General features: G+C 35.6%; 1 long non-coding RNA gene across 4 annotated transcripts in view; it reads right to left on the bottom strand.

Moving 5' to 3' along the window:
* Positions 1-15,298, bottom strand: part of LOC149542790 (uncharacterized) — a 44,063-nt gene extending 28,765 nt beyond the window's left edge. For all 4 annotated transcript variants that reach the window (XR_016355519.1, XR_016355520.1, XR_016355521.1 and 1 more), the window contains exon 1: positions 14,941-15,298. This is a non-coding gene — a long non-coding RNA (uncharacterized LOC149542790). The remainder of the gene's footprint in view (positions 1-14,940) is intronic.
* Positions 15,299-16,068: the final 770 nt, after the last annotated feature.

Here is a 16,068-nt window from a genome sequence, read left to right as displayed (position 1 = left end):
GCAGCAAGAGGATAGAGGATAAGAAGCAATCAACATATAAGGATTAAGAAAATAAGAACGCAAGTACATGTACACCAAAGACACATCCTACATCGCTATCAGCAGATGGGGAATAACACCACACATGGATGAGAAAGAAAGAGATGTACAGCAGATAAAAATATTCTTTCATTTCTATGTTCACAATGGAGAGAATGTTATAATAAGGGACTCCTAAAATAAGAAAATGATTGAAACCACGTCCTTTCGTGGACATGGCAGAAGTAAATATAATACATAGCGACCAGAAGGTAAGTGAGTAGTGAAATTACACCAGCGTTCCAAGACTCTGGGAGTCTAGCTAGGACTCTGCAAGTCCCAAGCCAAGTCAGGCTCCCAGAGGCTACCAGACTCTAGACTCAGACTTGAACTCAGACAAGTTTGGACAAGTTTTGGCTAGACTAGTCGCATCCATGAACTTACCAAACTCGGCAAATCCTGTTGGTCTGACTCTTTTGTAAGCCAACAATAATAAACTGATAAAAACACAATTTGTTTATTTTAACTTGCTTTTTCTGGGTTTGTATGCATTGTCTTAGACCTAAAAAGGTCATTTTATCACTTGTAAACACAAACAAGAGAGAAAAAATGCTTGAGAGAAGAGTGTTAAGGTTTTAGGAAATAGATTACCAAATCAGTTGGCTCTCATATATCGATTGCTAATTGTTTGTGCAAGTTTGTAGCTTGCACTCTCCATTATCTCCACCTAATACTATTGTTGCTTTTGCGAATGTGAGCATTGGGCCTCAGATTCATAAGAAAAAATCTACACAAAATTCCATCTTTTTCCCACGCACAACTCCAAGCGTACAACCATTGCTTGAGGGCATGGGTTGGAATAAGGAGAAGCATGAACAAGCAAAAAATGGCACTTGGAGATTTATTTTTCTATAACCTTCCTTTTAATGCAGCAAGGTACTTATCATTTTAATTTTTATGTCTTACTTCTCTTACTTTCAAGACTCAAGAATGTGCTTATTTGTTTATTTACTTTAATTTAAATTTAATAATAATATACTAATAACTTAATAAGTATACTTATTTGTTTATTTAATTTGTTTTAGTTCTCCTTATTGGCAAATTGCAATAGATGTTGTTGTTGTTCTTTGGTCCAAGGTTCAAAGCCCCTAATGATGAAAAGCTAAAAGGTCATGTTTCGACCCGACAAGTGGTTGATGTAAAAGTTGCAATTGAAAAGTAGCATGAGGTATGGAGGACGAAGGGTTGCACCATCGTGACCGATGGCTGGATTAACAAAAGAAATAGAACATTACTGAATTTTCTTGTCTTCTCATCAGGTAATTGTAGACATTAGAAGTAGAGCTTGTACTTAGAAAGTTAGAAGTTAGTAGTAATACTTACTAGTAGTAAAGTATTGATTATGTTTTTAACTTAGAATTTATAAATCATGATTGATTATTGTATTAAATTGCTTCTTTTTCTTCAAGTGCCACAATGTTTTTGAAATCAATTTATGCCTCAGGGAAAACAAAAAATGCAGAGGATCTTTGTGAGGTAATGGAGGAAGTGTTAAAGGAGGTGTGTGAAAAGACTGTGGTGCAAAAATTCACAAATAATGCAGAAAATTATATTGTTGCAAGTAAACTTCTTATGCAGAGGCACCGCCACTTGCTTTGGACCCCTTGTGTTGCTCAGCATTGACCTCACGTCGAAAGATCTTAGTAAATTCATATATAATCATGCTTGGATCCTCAACCTTATGAGGCAACACACAAATCAAAAATAATTGTCTTGTCCAGGGGTCACTAGATTTGCAACAAAAATTCTCACATTGCAATCCTTGTTTAAGTCAAAGGCTGGTTTTAAATGCATGCTTGTAATTGAGGAGGGAACGACATCATCATATGTAAAGAGCAAAGCAAAGACTAAGACAATTGATCAGATTTTTGATGAGACTGGCTTTTGGAAACCGGCCAAGGAGATTATGAAGGTAATTTTCTTTTGGTCTTCATTTCCATTTCATTACATCAATTTTATTTGCACTTGTTTATGTTCATTGTTCATTTTTAAAAAGAAAAAGTTAAAACTTAAAGCTTAATGTTTCAACTTTCACAATGATTGCAGTTCATAGAGCCTCTTATTGTTCTCCTACAAATTATTGATGGAGAGAAGCTCTCAATGAGATACATTTATGAAGGCATGGATAGGGTGAAAGAGGCCATTCAAGTTTTTTGTGCAAGGAATCAGGATAAATATGATCCCATATGGGATGTCATTGATAGGCAATGGCAAAATCTACTTCACATGCTTATACATGTTGATGCAGCTACCCACTTCCTTAATCCAGCATTCCAATTTAGCCCAAGTTTCAAGGTTGATGACAAGGTGTAGAGTGGGCTCAATGATATTATAGAGAGAATGTCACCTAATGAAACAATTGGAATAGTTGCAATCTGTGAGCTAGAAATGTATAAGAAAGCTCAAGGAGACTTATTTGCACGAGAGTTATGCAAGAAAAAACGGATAAAACTAATGCATGGTAAAAACCTATGATTCTAAATTCTAATTCTATTACCATTTTAGAATGATAAAGTAATGTTATAGAATTGATTTTAAATTTTCTTGTTTTAGATGCATGGTGGTAGATGTTTGGTACTAAGATGTCAAATCTACAGAGGATTGCAATTTGTATCTTGAGTGGTGCTTCAGGATGCGAACACAATGGGAGTTTGTTCAAGCATAAACACTCAAAGAAGTGCAACAAGTTAACAGTGAAAAAGTTGAATGATCTTGTGTTTGTTTACTACGACCTTTGCCTTCGTCACAGACAAATCTTGGGCACTGACACATCACCTATTGTATTAGGATGTTGATCCACAAGCAGGGCGGACCGCTAAGATTGATGATCCTATCTTCCATGATGAAGACTTAGATGATGAGGATGAGGAGGATGAGGATGTTCCTTAGGTTCAGCCTCAAGCATAGAGAGAGAGAGAGAGAGAGAGAGAGAGAGAGAGAGAGAGAGAGAGAGGATGCTTCTGAAGTCTTCCATGACCTATCATAGGACATAGGCTCCTATGAGCCTTAGTCTTCTAAACGCTAGCATTTATTTTGATATATACTGTTGATTTCAGATCCCATAAATATTGTAGACATTTGACAGTGACACTATATTTCTATTTTGTTATTTCATTTAACGTTAACTAATTTCCTTCATAAATTTCCATTTATACTTAAGTGATCAATGCAAACTTGTGTGTGTGCAAAGTAGCTTCTATTTATCTCAAATATTGTCTACTTGAAGTTAATTCACTAAATGATGCATAAATAATAAATAAATTCTAAAAAATCTTTGAATTTCTTGGGTTTTTCGATTTGCCAAGTCTGGACGCTGAGTCTCAACGTAGCTTGCCAAGTCCTAGCATAGTCAGCAGTATAGCAGCAGTGACTAGGATTATACAATGATTGTTCAGCAAGCACTAATGTGATTAATGAAGAGGAACGATGGGAAGAGACAAGATACATGTCTTTTGAATATATTATAAGATAATCTAATACGATCATGAAAAGGGGAAACTAGTCTATATTATATATCGAACAGGAAGAATAGGAAAATGATAAAATTTAATTGTTACTATTCGCAAGGATAAGATAAGGAAAGAAGTAAATCATCTGCAATGCTGGCAAGCGTTGGGTGACAAAAAACTATGTTGTAACACGTCTATGAGTTAATACTAATTTATAGGAAGATATATCTGAATCCTAGTCATGATAAGGAACCCTTAGAGGGTCATATATATATAAGAATTAAATATCAATTATATTGTACAGATGTATATATAGTCAAGACCTATTACAATTTTAATCCAAGAAGGGAAGATTGTTATGTTTCCAAGGAGGGGCTTGAATAAATCCAAGCAATGACTATCTGTCTCAAGATAGGGCACAAACCAGCGACCTTGAGCCCCTTGCAAGCATAGTCCGAAGATAGGCTACGGGCTTGGGTCTACAAGCTTTGAGGGAGCCCATTGCAATCGGTCTCTAGGCACCTTGGTTGCATGCCTAATCCTTCCTTCATTGAGCTGAAGTAGTAAGAAAGTGGATATGGATGATATCAATTTGTACAAATTACTTAAATCTAGTGTTACCAAGAGACTCGTCTCCAGACCCCTCAGATGAGTTCCAGGTACAAGTACTCGTCTCTCGTCTCGGAAATGGCTCTAAAGACTTGGTTAGTGCTTAAGGTTCGAACAATGATGTCTCAAGCAGACTCCCGTTGAAAAATCATCCCGCATTGAAAAAAGTCAAAATCAAAAACAAAAAAAATTAAAAATCAAAACACAACCCATGATAGATTTCTGATTTTTGTTTTTTTGTTTGTATATCAGCATTTTCCATTGAACTATCAATATTTTTGGATTTCAATATGTAATGACAATCTAATATGAAACATTGAAATATGTAGTGTGAGTTATGTCATTTGACACTTGTGCATTTAAACTTAATCTTATTTGTTGTTCTTTCTTTCAAAGTTCTATGACATGTTATTTTCTAGAAATTATTAAATTTAAATTATGAAAAAAATTTACGTCTCCAAGTACCAAAACTGGTACCAGTCTCCAAGTACCCCTATCTCCTGGTAGCCTTGCTTATATCTAATAAGATAAATAGCTATTCCTATCAAGGGACATAACAATCCAAACCCCAATAGAGAAATATAGGATAAAATAAGTAAACTCCCAACAGGGACCGATCTCCTATAAACCGTACAAAATATACATATTCCCTAATATCTTTAACATATGATAATATTAATGAACCTTATACAATATAAATAAAATTAATTTATGCACCAACCGACTCAACATTCCCTCTTGAAGCAACATCAAAATTAAGCTTAACCAAACTCACAAGAGGTGGCTTCCACACAACCACTAATCTCAATATTACTCCATTAAGACCAAATTCATTAGATGATTACTTTGTTTACTTCTAAAAGTAATGTACTTCAAAATTTATTGGAGCCCCTATTTTTCTATCCCAACGTTTTACCATTTGTTAATTTTGCTGTTAAGTTTTGCAACCACACTGACTTGTTTATGAAGAATAAAATTGGTAAACATAAGTTTCCTAATATCCTTTCTATAAATATTAGATAAACACTCTTCTTTTTTATTTCTGCATTTCTAATAATACAAGTGGCTAAACTTTCTATCAAAAGGATAGTTTCAAAGCTAAGAAGCACAACAGATAACTTCAAAAAAATTGAATTATCTATAGCAACAATGTCCTTGTTAAGGTGATGATTCAGAAAGCTCAACTTGATCACAAAAAATCTATTCAGCAAAGAAGTTAGCAAAGTATCCAAAGGTAAAGGTGGTTCTTTTAAGCCGTGGCCAAGCCAAACATTAATTTGGTTAATGAGAACTCTATTGTGATTTTTTCTGATATATTTTTCATGTTAATGTTTTGGTCGCTGTGTGAGAGCTCAATCATACCTGTGTTTTTCATTTGGTTTGATCACTTATTTTGGTTGTTTAGCTGCATCCCATCTCTGCAGAAACTCCTCCATATCTGTTCGTTGCTATTTATTAGATGCTTTGCATTCTACTGAAGGTGAAGTGATGCCTTTCATGAACTGCCACAGCCCAGATTTATGATAGCATTATTGGGCTGTATATGATCTGTGTTCCCATGTCATCCATCTTGTTTTATTGTCAGCTGTCTTTGTGTGTTTCTTTCTTCAGCTCAACATTGGTTGAATGGCCTTTACGATGACTTAAGTCTTATATATATTGTATTTATTACATTTATTGTTGTAACTACCCACTTTTCATGTTCTAGTAACAGGCATCTACTGGTATTCCACACAAGACTCTTTTTGGTTTTTGTTCATTATCAGTTGTATAAAAAAACCGTGCGAGATTACAGTGGTTGATACTCTCAGAATTGAAGGAGACCTGTGCATATGGGGTGATGACTGCTCAAGAAATTTTTTGTGTGACTATTATCCTACAAAAGGGCAATGATGACAATAGTGGATAGTGACTTACAAGCATGACTGATCATTCTGCAGCTTCAATTTGATCTTTACTGCATTGCATATTCTTGGAGGGAATTTTCTTGTGTGCTCTGCCTCAATTGTTGAAGCTTAAGCATTTGCTATTAAATATTATTATTTTGTAGAGCATATTATTTTTCTGCTGTTGGGGATAGTGAAAACATTGATCACTATTATCTGTATTTGTAAAATTCATTCTGTGTAAGTTGTGAAAGCTCAAGACTCTAATGGGCTAAGATTTTGAACTCTGTTATTAATAATCAGTAAAGAAGAACTTTTAGTGTGGCTGGGTTTTTCCCTATAGTAGGAGAATTTTCCAAGGGTATCTCTAGTGTTCTTGTGTTTGATTTATTTGTTTTTTGTTTCCATGCAGTACTAGTTCCTAAAATTTAGCATGCTATCAAACCAGGTCTAGTAAAGATCCTAAATCAGAATAAGAAAATTGGGAATATAAGAAATGCAAGAATTAGGGATTCTTTTGAGGTCGTGTAGGCCCTTGATGGCAGATGTGCTGGTGTTCAAATTTTGTACACTTTGTCTGTACTATAATTTTGTGGTAGCCAAAGCTCTTTTCTGGATTGTGAGGAAATTTAGACAATAAAAAGAAGTATTTTATGATTATATCTTTGAATATGGATCGTGATTTTATGTAGTTAATATTAATTAATGTTATTTCACTGGGAATACTGTACGCTTTTAGCATTGATCTAGATATTTCTCTTCATGATAGGTTGGTTCTATAAATTATTATTAATCTCTCTTGAATGTTATACGAATCGAGAAGCAACAGGACGATGACAGATTTCATGCAAAGTCTTGCAAGCCGGAGAAATGAACAAACACGAGCACTTTGTTTCCAGTCAAGCGACTGGGTTAATGGCACATAACTTCATTAAAAATGGAGAACCTATCAAATTGTATTTGCATTCCAAGGAAGAAATAAGATTCAGCGGGAGCTTGTGTGGCAGAGGGAGAGTGACAAGTCCTTTGCAAAAGATCAGCAAGCTTACTTAGCAGTGTGACTGCAAAAGCTCCTAGTTGGTCAAACATTGGAGTCAATTAATTATTGTGAAAATCAAAGTTGGAGGGTGTTGTCCTTGTTGAGAGGGTGTCTCGACTGAAAGGGAGTCTCAGCATTCAAATGATCTTTTATGTGCTTTTATGAGTTCTTCTCTGTGAGGGAGAAGTCAGACGTGCAATACCTTATTAATAGTTCTTTGTGAGGAAGAATTTCAAAGCACAATCCCTTCTTAATGAGTTCTTCTTTGTGAGGAAGAAGTTCAAGGTGCAATCCCTTGTTAACGAATTCTTCTCTGACGAAAAAGTTCGAGGTGAAATCCCTTGTTAATGAATTCTTCTCTGTGACGAACAAGTTCGAGGTGCAATCCCTTGTTAATGCATTCTTCTGTGCGAGAGAAGTATTAGGTAAAAGCCCTTGTTCCACCCCCCTAGAGCTAGCTATGGTGGATCCACCCTCTGGGAGTAGCCATGGTGGAAGTGAAACTATGACTTAGTTTTTCGTTTCTTCAATCTCTGGGAGTAGCCATGGTGAATGTCATGTTGAGATGACAATATCACGTCAAGAGAATCAATGATAAAGTTTTGTTGCTGACACATATGAGCATAACCATTGTGCTTGTCAGGTTGAGACACTATGTCATGTGACTTGCTAAGAGGGAGTGTTAATGCTTTGGTAGCTACGTGAAAGCTCATTCATACTTGTGTTTATCATTTGATTTGATCACTTTTTTTGGCTGTTCAGCTGCTTCTCATCTCCAAAGAGACTCCTTCATATTTGTTCGCTGTTATTTAGCAGATGCTATGTATCTTTCATGAACTGTCACCACCCAGATTTATGATAGCATTATCGGGCTCTGTATGATCTGTGCCCCTATGTCATCCATGTTTTATTGTCAGCTCTGTTTGTGCATTTCTTTCTTCAGGTCAAACATTGGTGGAATGACATTTACGATGACTTGAGTCTCCTATAAATTGTATTTATTATATGTCGTGTTGTAACTGCCAACTTGTCATGTTCTAGTAACAGGCATCTATTAGTATTACACACAAGAGTCTTTTTGGTTCTTGTTGAGTATCAGTTGTATAAAAAACTGTGAGAGATTACGGTGGTTGATACTCTCAGAATTTAAGGAGAACTGTGTGTATGATGGGGGTAGGGGAGGGGACTGCTCAATCAATTTCTTGTGTGTAACTATTGTCTTCCAATAGGGCAATGCTGGCAATAGTGGATAGTGACTTACGAGCGTGAGTGATCATTCTGCAGCTTCAATTTGATCTTCGCTGCATTACGTATTCTTGGAGGATATTTTCTTGTGTGTTCTGCCGCAGGGATTGAAGCTGTACATTTGCCATTGAATATTTCTGTTTTGTAGAGCATATTATTATTCTGCTGTCGGAGGTAGTGAAAACATTGATCACTATTATCTGTATCCGTAATATTCGTTGTGTGCTGTTGTGAAAGCTCAAGAGTTTAATGAGCTGAGATTTTGAACTCTGTGATTTATTCTTCAATAAACGAGAACTTTTGGTGGGGCTGGGCTTTTCCCTCAAGTAGGGGAGTTTTCCTAGGGTATCTGGTGTTCTTGTGTTTTGATTTATCTGTTCTTTCTTTCTATGCATTTCTAGTTCCTAAAATTTAACAATTCAAATTTTGTTCAACTAGGTTTTGACCTCATAACTAGCTTGGACTTAATCTAGACATTGCCAAACCACCCATAATTGGACTACAGAACTGCTAAAGGTATAAAACATAAGTGCAGACAAACGCATAGCAGTGAGAAAACATTTCCTGAACACTTCAAAACTGAATTAACCTTAGAGGCTGTTGAAGCCAAGGGTGTCTCCAAATCAAAGCTCTTTGATAAACAAGAAAAAATAGAACGGGAACAAGCATGGTTGTCATCAAATGGGGTTTCCAAATACTCGCATAAATAGGCGCTACGTATATGGATAAGAAGACCACCAATTGTGCCACAAAAGAACCACTAACAAAAATGCTTTATATTAGAAAAAGAATTTATTGCATCAACTAGCAACTCTATCTTTAGAGCACCAACAGATAAGGTGTATGTTCTACTTCAAAATTTGCATTGATAGAGTACATTACATGTGCAGTTCCCCACTTTGTTGTATACTTGTGGATATGTGGTACAGTGGAAGTGTCGGTTGTGCATTAAGCGTTGCTTAGAAATAAAGGGTTATGGTGGTCCTATAGCTACAAGATGGTTTAGTAGTGAGCAATATTGAAAAATACAATGTATTCTGAAATGTGCAGAAAACAACAAATTCCCAAGACTGATAAAAAAAGAAGTTTGCGTTAAAAAATTGGGCACAGTATTAGGCTTCTAAGAGACATATTTCTATCTATATGCAAGAAATAGAATGCACACGATAGAATTTGCAAAATGATTAATTATTCTCAACCTTATAATACCTAGGATGGGACTTGGCAAGTCCCAAGTTGAGACAAGCCATCCAAGGCATATAGACTTGACCATGAGCCTCAACAGGTTACCAGTTGATTCACTGAGACTCGGGATCAAAACTTAGAAGTATAAATAACCTTAAAAATAAAACAAGAATTAAATGGTATGGAATTCCAAAACCTGGAAAATAAACATGGTTAGGGCATAATTAGCAGTCTATGGCTTTGACACACATTTTTTAAAGGGCTTGGTGTCTGGATTCTTGGAGCTTACTTAAAGTATTAAAATCATGACAAATGGTATGCACTATGAAGATTAGTGTGCTCTCAAAGGCCTTCGTGTGGGCTTGATGGTGAGTGCTCCCTCCCCTACAACCCTACCCTATATCACATTAGAGAGCACACCTTGGAAGCTGCAACTAGACCTCACAATGAGCACAGTCCCTGACCCTGCTGGGAATAGCAGATCTCACTCTAGTTTTTAGAAGTAAATAATAAAAATTATTTTGAGCCAGGCTGGATGCAAAAGCAACGCTTTTTATTATTGACTTTTCCCAAAATTAAATCCAACTAATTGAATGATATTTATAGTTTTGGTTTTCCAATTCAATCCCAATCTCAAGAACGCTACTACGTCTGCATCAGTATCGCAAACTTGTCTGAAATAAGAACGGAGGACTTGGCTAGTCATGTTGGGCTGCGTAACAGAGGATCCTCTCTGCCGTAGTTCATAAGTCCATGTTGGGTTTTTTGTTTTTTATGCCATGGGTGCCATAATACTTAAGTTCTTTACATCTGAAACACTCTGAAAATATCTTTTGTTTAAAAACGTCAGTTCCTTCAACTCAAATACACTTCTGTATTCATTTAATCATTTGATTAGTTTAATGTCTTAAACGTTGATCTAAGGAAGGGTGAATGGTAAAAGTTGTATTCCTTGCAAAATCTCTATCTTTCATGGTGTTTGCATTTTGTCAAGCCTCTGTTGAACCTAAATGCAAAGTTTGAGTTAAGCAACTATGTTGAAAAGAACATGCTACTCTGTTTGCTTCTAGAGTAGCAATGTAAGGAAATGTCAAAAGATGTATACTCTGAAAACATTATTGAGAATATGTATGGGTTTCATTGTGGAGCCCCCTATGAGATCTATATATGAGTTTATTAAGCATAAAATATTAAAAACTGATCTTTTTACGAGTTACTACACTTCAATTAATATGTCTCTAATTAAATAAAAATATCTCTGATACAGTCCATCCAGCAGGTTTTCAAACATTTAGCTGAAAAGTGTACGAAAGCAATTAGACACTCACTTTTGCCAGGAAAAGGAAATGCTGCAAAAATATTTGAAAGAAGCTATGATATTCAACAAAATAAGCACTACAAGCATTTTTAGGAGAATTAGCTCTGCCCAGAATCCAAGTGGTTATTGTTCTCACCAAGTGTCCTCAATCTTATGCATGGTCCTTTCAGTCCATGATCTATAGTTCACTGCCACAGAGAAGAGAATTATGGATGATCCTCTTTAGAGTTTACTGAAAACCGACAAACAAATAATTGCTTCATTATATTTAATTGCTAGATTCCAAGTAAAACTTAAGGTAGCTTATATTAGCATCCATGGAAGGAGATAATGCCTTCATACTACAGTTATTCGCACTGTTGATAGGGATAGGTGCAATTTCATATGGTACTTATTGGCACCAGAAACAAAGATCTGAACTATAGCCATTAGCTCATTTCAGCTAGAGAAGAAAATGGGTAAGTAAACACGTCAATAGAAAAATCCTATGTAATAACTATAATTAAACATAACTGTGGCTGCAACTCCCTCATTTGTTGGTGGACTGTCAAAACTACTGGAAGGTATGGATCGTTATGATTAAGACTGAGTTGACTGAAGTACAGCTGACTGATAGAGGGTAAAATTATTTTGTTGGGCAGGGAGAATCTACAGTTTACAAAAACTGTTGTAAGCTATACCCACTACATGTTTTCTATTCACCTTGTCCTCACAAAATAACAAAATTTATTTACCATATGCAATGTAATTCTTCCTTGAAGGAGCCAAAGACAAATAAAATCCTGTTCGTTACATGAGACATGGTGACAAAGACCAAAAGCTGGAGAGTTGTTAAAGAATGTAACACATTGTGGAGCCACATCTGATGTCCCTATTACATAGTGATGAGCCAACCAGACTTCTACAACTACCACTATCCATCCAAGCTCCCGAATATGGAACTTTAAATGGTGTAGAAAATAAGTCCCGACAACGGAAATCACCTGGAATATGAAGAGGGCACAAAACGCAGCTCCTGGAAGGATGTTGCTTATACAAAAAACAGAGTAGCTAGAAACTCCCCTACCCTTCATTGGCCATGTGTATCCATGTATTTGTATTGGATACAGATACAATATGGCATGGATACACCTCGAATTCCCTCAGTCCCTAATTTTCTGACTGTGCCAACTACTATGGGATTTGATTTTTAAAAAATTTGATATAAATCACCCTTAATTTAAAACAAATTCTAATCATGCAACTTTTTTGGTTCGTATAAAAATAAACCTACACCAAATTGTTGTTATGTGGAGCCTAATCAGACTCGGATGTTAATATTTACTTGTTTCCATTGGCGCGGTTTCCCCCAGATTTATCTATGGGGTTTAGGGGCAGTGTCCTCATGATGAGATCCTGGGACAGGGCCCCAAGCGCTCTCCGCCATATTCTAACCCTTATTTTGTAACAGACAAAAGTCTTGTATTAAATGGCTTAGGGTTAGGGATTTTTGATATGATGGTTTTAGTAGCTTCTTACAACAATATTGAGTTGTAAAGGGTTGCAAATTGTAATTAGGTTGAATTACTGGATAATAATATTGGACTCTCTATTTGGTAGACATAGCCCAAGATTTGGTGAACCATGTTAAATCTGTGGTTTTTGCTCTATTTCAGTGTGTCTTAATCCTTCTATTATATTTCTGTCTAATAATCCTGTAACACAAATGAGTTAGACAAATGATGTTGTTCTATTTTAGATACCTCTTTCTGGATTACATTCCAAAACAAATATATCATTTTCAGAATATTGTAATATTTAAATCAACTTGTAGTTATGTATGTAACAATTAAATGTCTATATTCCTTTTAAAGTAATGAAAAATCCTGTATTAACTTAGAAAATTGCGTTAAAAATATGTGCATTTGTTTTTAATGAATATCCATGTTAGAGATCTTTAAAAATGGTTGTATTTGTATCCAATACTGTGCCCATATTTGTATTTGTATCCGTATCCATGCAACTTTGCAAAAAAACAAAAAAGTGTCATGCAATTGCAAGACATTTGCTAGCTTCTTGAGGAGCTGGAAGCCACCCTGAAAATGTTGAATAACAGGAACAGAAAGCAAGCGATGATATCACAAAGATACAGGTGACACAAGCTTTTCTACCTCAATAACAAGCCATCTTCCGTGATGGCCCCAAGCTTCAAAATGGGTCAGATGTATGCACGTCAGAAATAGAAGAGGTGCAGATGAATTTAGTTTGGAGTGGCAACTCCATTGGTAATTTTTCTGCTAAAAATGGCTACCTGAGTTTGAAAATTTCTGCACAATCAAACATACAGGAATATAGAAAATTCATCTGGGTTAAAGAGGAATGGCCAAAACCGAAGTGTGTCTCTGGTTGACCGTTGAAACATTATGGAAAGAAATTCTAGGAATAAAAAACAGATGTCCTTGCAGATAACTTATACAAATTTTTAATTATCTGAAACCTTAAAGTTGTAGCCAGCATAGAGAGGAAATTCTTACGACAACAATATTTTATGAATAAGCTCCATCGAGTTGATCAGAAACTTTACAGACGCATGTTTTATTCCGTGAAGGCAAGTTTTCTCCCAGAATTACAATTGAACAGCAGATGACCAAAACGACGCTATTATTTTTTATTCCCAAAGGTGGATTACATTTAAAGGCATTGAAGACAGATAAATAGTTGGAACATAGCTCCCTCAGAAAAATGAAAATAAAACTTGGAACATAACTGCCTCAGAAAACTGAAAATAATAATAACGGGAATAACCTGAAGGTTAATACATTAACATCCCTCCTTAATATGAAGGGGAATTACAATTGAACAACAGATGACCAAAACAACATTGTTATCTTTTATTCACAAAGTGGGATTACATTGGCATTTAAGACAGTTAAATAGTTGGAACATACCTGCCCCACAAAACTGAAAATAAAACTAACGGGAATAACCCGAAGATTAATATATTAACATTCCCCTTTAATATGAAAGGGTTATCATTCAATGGAGACTATTCTGAACTTCCCCGTATTTAGACCAAAGTCAAGCACTTTGGTGGAAACATTGCTCGCTGACCTGAATCATCTCTAGAAAGCCTGTTTTAATGACAATATTTAAAATCTGTTTCAACTTATCTGTTTACCTTGACAGGACTCAAACTTTTGTAATTGAGCCCGTTGCTTTGGCTGGTCTCAAATTTGGATAATGAGCCTACTGTTTTAATAGGTTTCAAATTGAGACTTGTTTTGTCCATTCTGAATTAGCACACTTTGGGTACACAAACATGAAAAATAGAATACATTGGATGCAATGGACTTGTTTTGTCCATATTACAATTTGTTCAATGGAATTGTTTTGTCAATGTTACAATTTGTTAATAGCACACATTGAATGATAATTACCACTCACTTGCTCTTGGCAGAGGTGACATATTTACCTTCATAACCTCGAATAGGTGGAATACATTAGTATGGACCAACATCATCATAATCATCAGAAATTGTATCTCCAATGTTATCAAAATCATTTTCACCAATAAATTTTCATCACCATAAATATTGTGATCAACGGTAGCCTTATTTGGAGCATCTGTTTGAATTTCTACTAAAGATTCCACAACTGCAAAATCTAGAGAAGCATCCTAAGTCCTCCCCGGTTCTTGTTCAAACAAAGGATTAACGAAACACAACATGGGGTTTTGCACTTTTTTCTGAAAACAATGAATTGAATTATGGGTATCTTGATCACATGAAGAACACGGATGTAAATCAAAACATGACACCGATGCATGACCATGACAACCACAATAATAACACAACTCTGTTTTAGGCAATAGAACAGTAGTAGAAGAAGATTCAACTTGGCATGCATTGATAACTCCTCCACATACACAAACAGAGATGATGGGTTTTGAATCCTTTAAACAACAAGATCCAGCAGAAGCCTTATAACCAAGACCGCATTTCCTTTTGATTGATTTTCGAGATTTCCAAATTCTCACGATATGTTTTTCATGCACTTTCTGACTAAAATTTCAAGAAGAAACATCTTGTTCAACATCTTTCTTTTGTACTAATTCATCAGGTGTCTGATTTTGAAATCTATCATATTGCATACTTGGGTTAACAGAATTATCATCTCGCTCAGCACGCTTCGAAGCATTTTCTTCACCATTGATCGTCTGATCTTCACCATTTTCGAAGCCATACCACTCCAACCCTTCCTTGGGGTTTGTATGCCTAGAATTTCCTCTGTGCCACTGTTTGATTATCTTCCGAGCATTCCCCCTGCTGGACCAAAGCTTGCTTGTAGATGTAGTAAGCCGAAGCCGCCCCCACGGTGGCCCCAACCAGGGCTGCCATTACCAATTGCAGAGACCTCGAGCTCGAGATGTCCATTGAGACCATTCAAATTTCTCCGCGCTCTTCTGTTTTCCTGTTCTAAATTTTGTTTGTTTTAGCTCTCCTTCCAACGTATATATTTATTTTTTACTTATGACTGCTTTTTCAGCTTTTATTTGCTTTTTGCCTTTTTTTTCATATATTGCTTTTTCAGGTTTAATTGGTGTTTTTTCTTTTTAAGTTTTTTTAAAGTTTCATTCATATGTACTTGGTCGTAAATAGATTAATATATGTAAAGCATTTTTTATTAATTATATATATTTTTTTATATAAGTTTTTTTTTTTTTTTTTTTTTTTTGGGTATATTTAGATATATTTATATATTTCTTTTTATTTTTATTTTTCATTTTCCTTATTTATATGTTATTTTATACATATTTATATTCTATTAGCCAGATACTTATGTGCCTTGGCTTTCGTACCCTGCTACGTGCTCTCTGCAAACTTTTTCTCCTTTTGTGCCCTGGATTTCATTGCTTTTTATGTTTTTGGTACTTGTTTTTTCATTGTTGGTGTTCTTAACTAAGTATCCTTCGTGTTTTTTTGGGTGTCATTTGGGATTCCCTGTTAGTGATTGCTAAATCTTACCCCGCTCGCCATCATCTTCCCACCTTGGATCACTCGTGAGGAATTAAGGGATGGAAATTATGGTCGATGGTGGAGGAGAGGCGTTTGGAGATATGATGAAAGTTGATGAGGTTTTTAATAGCACCAATGAACAAGATAAATCTAATGTCCAATAGAAGGAAGTACCAAAGAAATTGTCATATAAGGCAGTGGTGGAAGAATCTTCAACTTCTTGCCCGCCAACTGCTTTCTTTTCTAGTAAGATTTGCAGGGTCAT

The sequence above is a fragment of the Cupressus sempervirens genome, chromosome 8 (genome assembly GCF_028749045.1).
Source record: "Cupressus sempervirens isolate cs-2001-9-10 chromosome 8, ASM2874904v1, whole genome shotgun sequence".
NCBI classification, from domain to species: domain Eukaryota; kingdom Viridiplantae; phylum Streptophyta; class Pinopsida; order Cupressales; family Cupressaceae; genus Cupressus; species Cupressus sempervirens.
The sequence above is the reverse complement of the archived record's forward strand: the minus strand, read 5'-3'. Positions and strand labels throughout refer to the sequence as shown.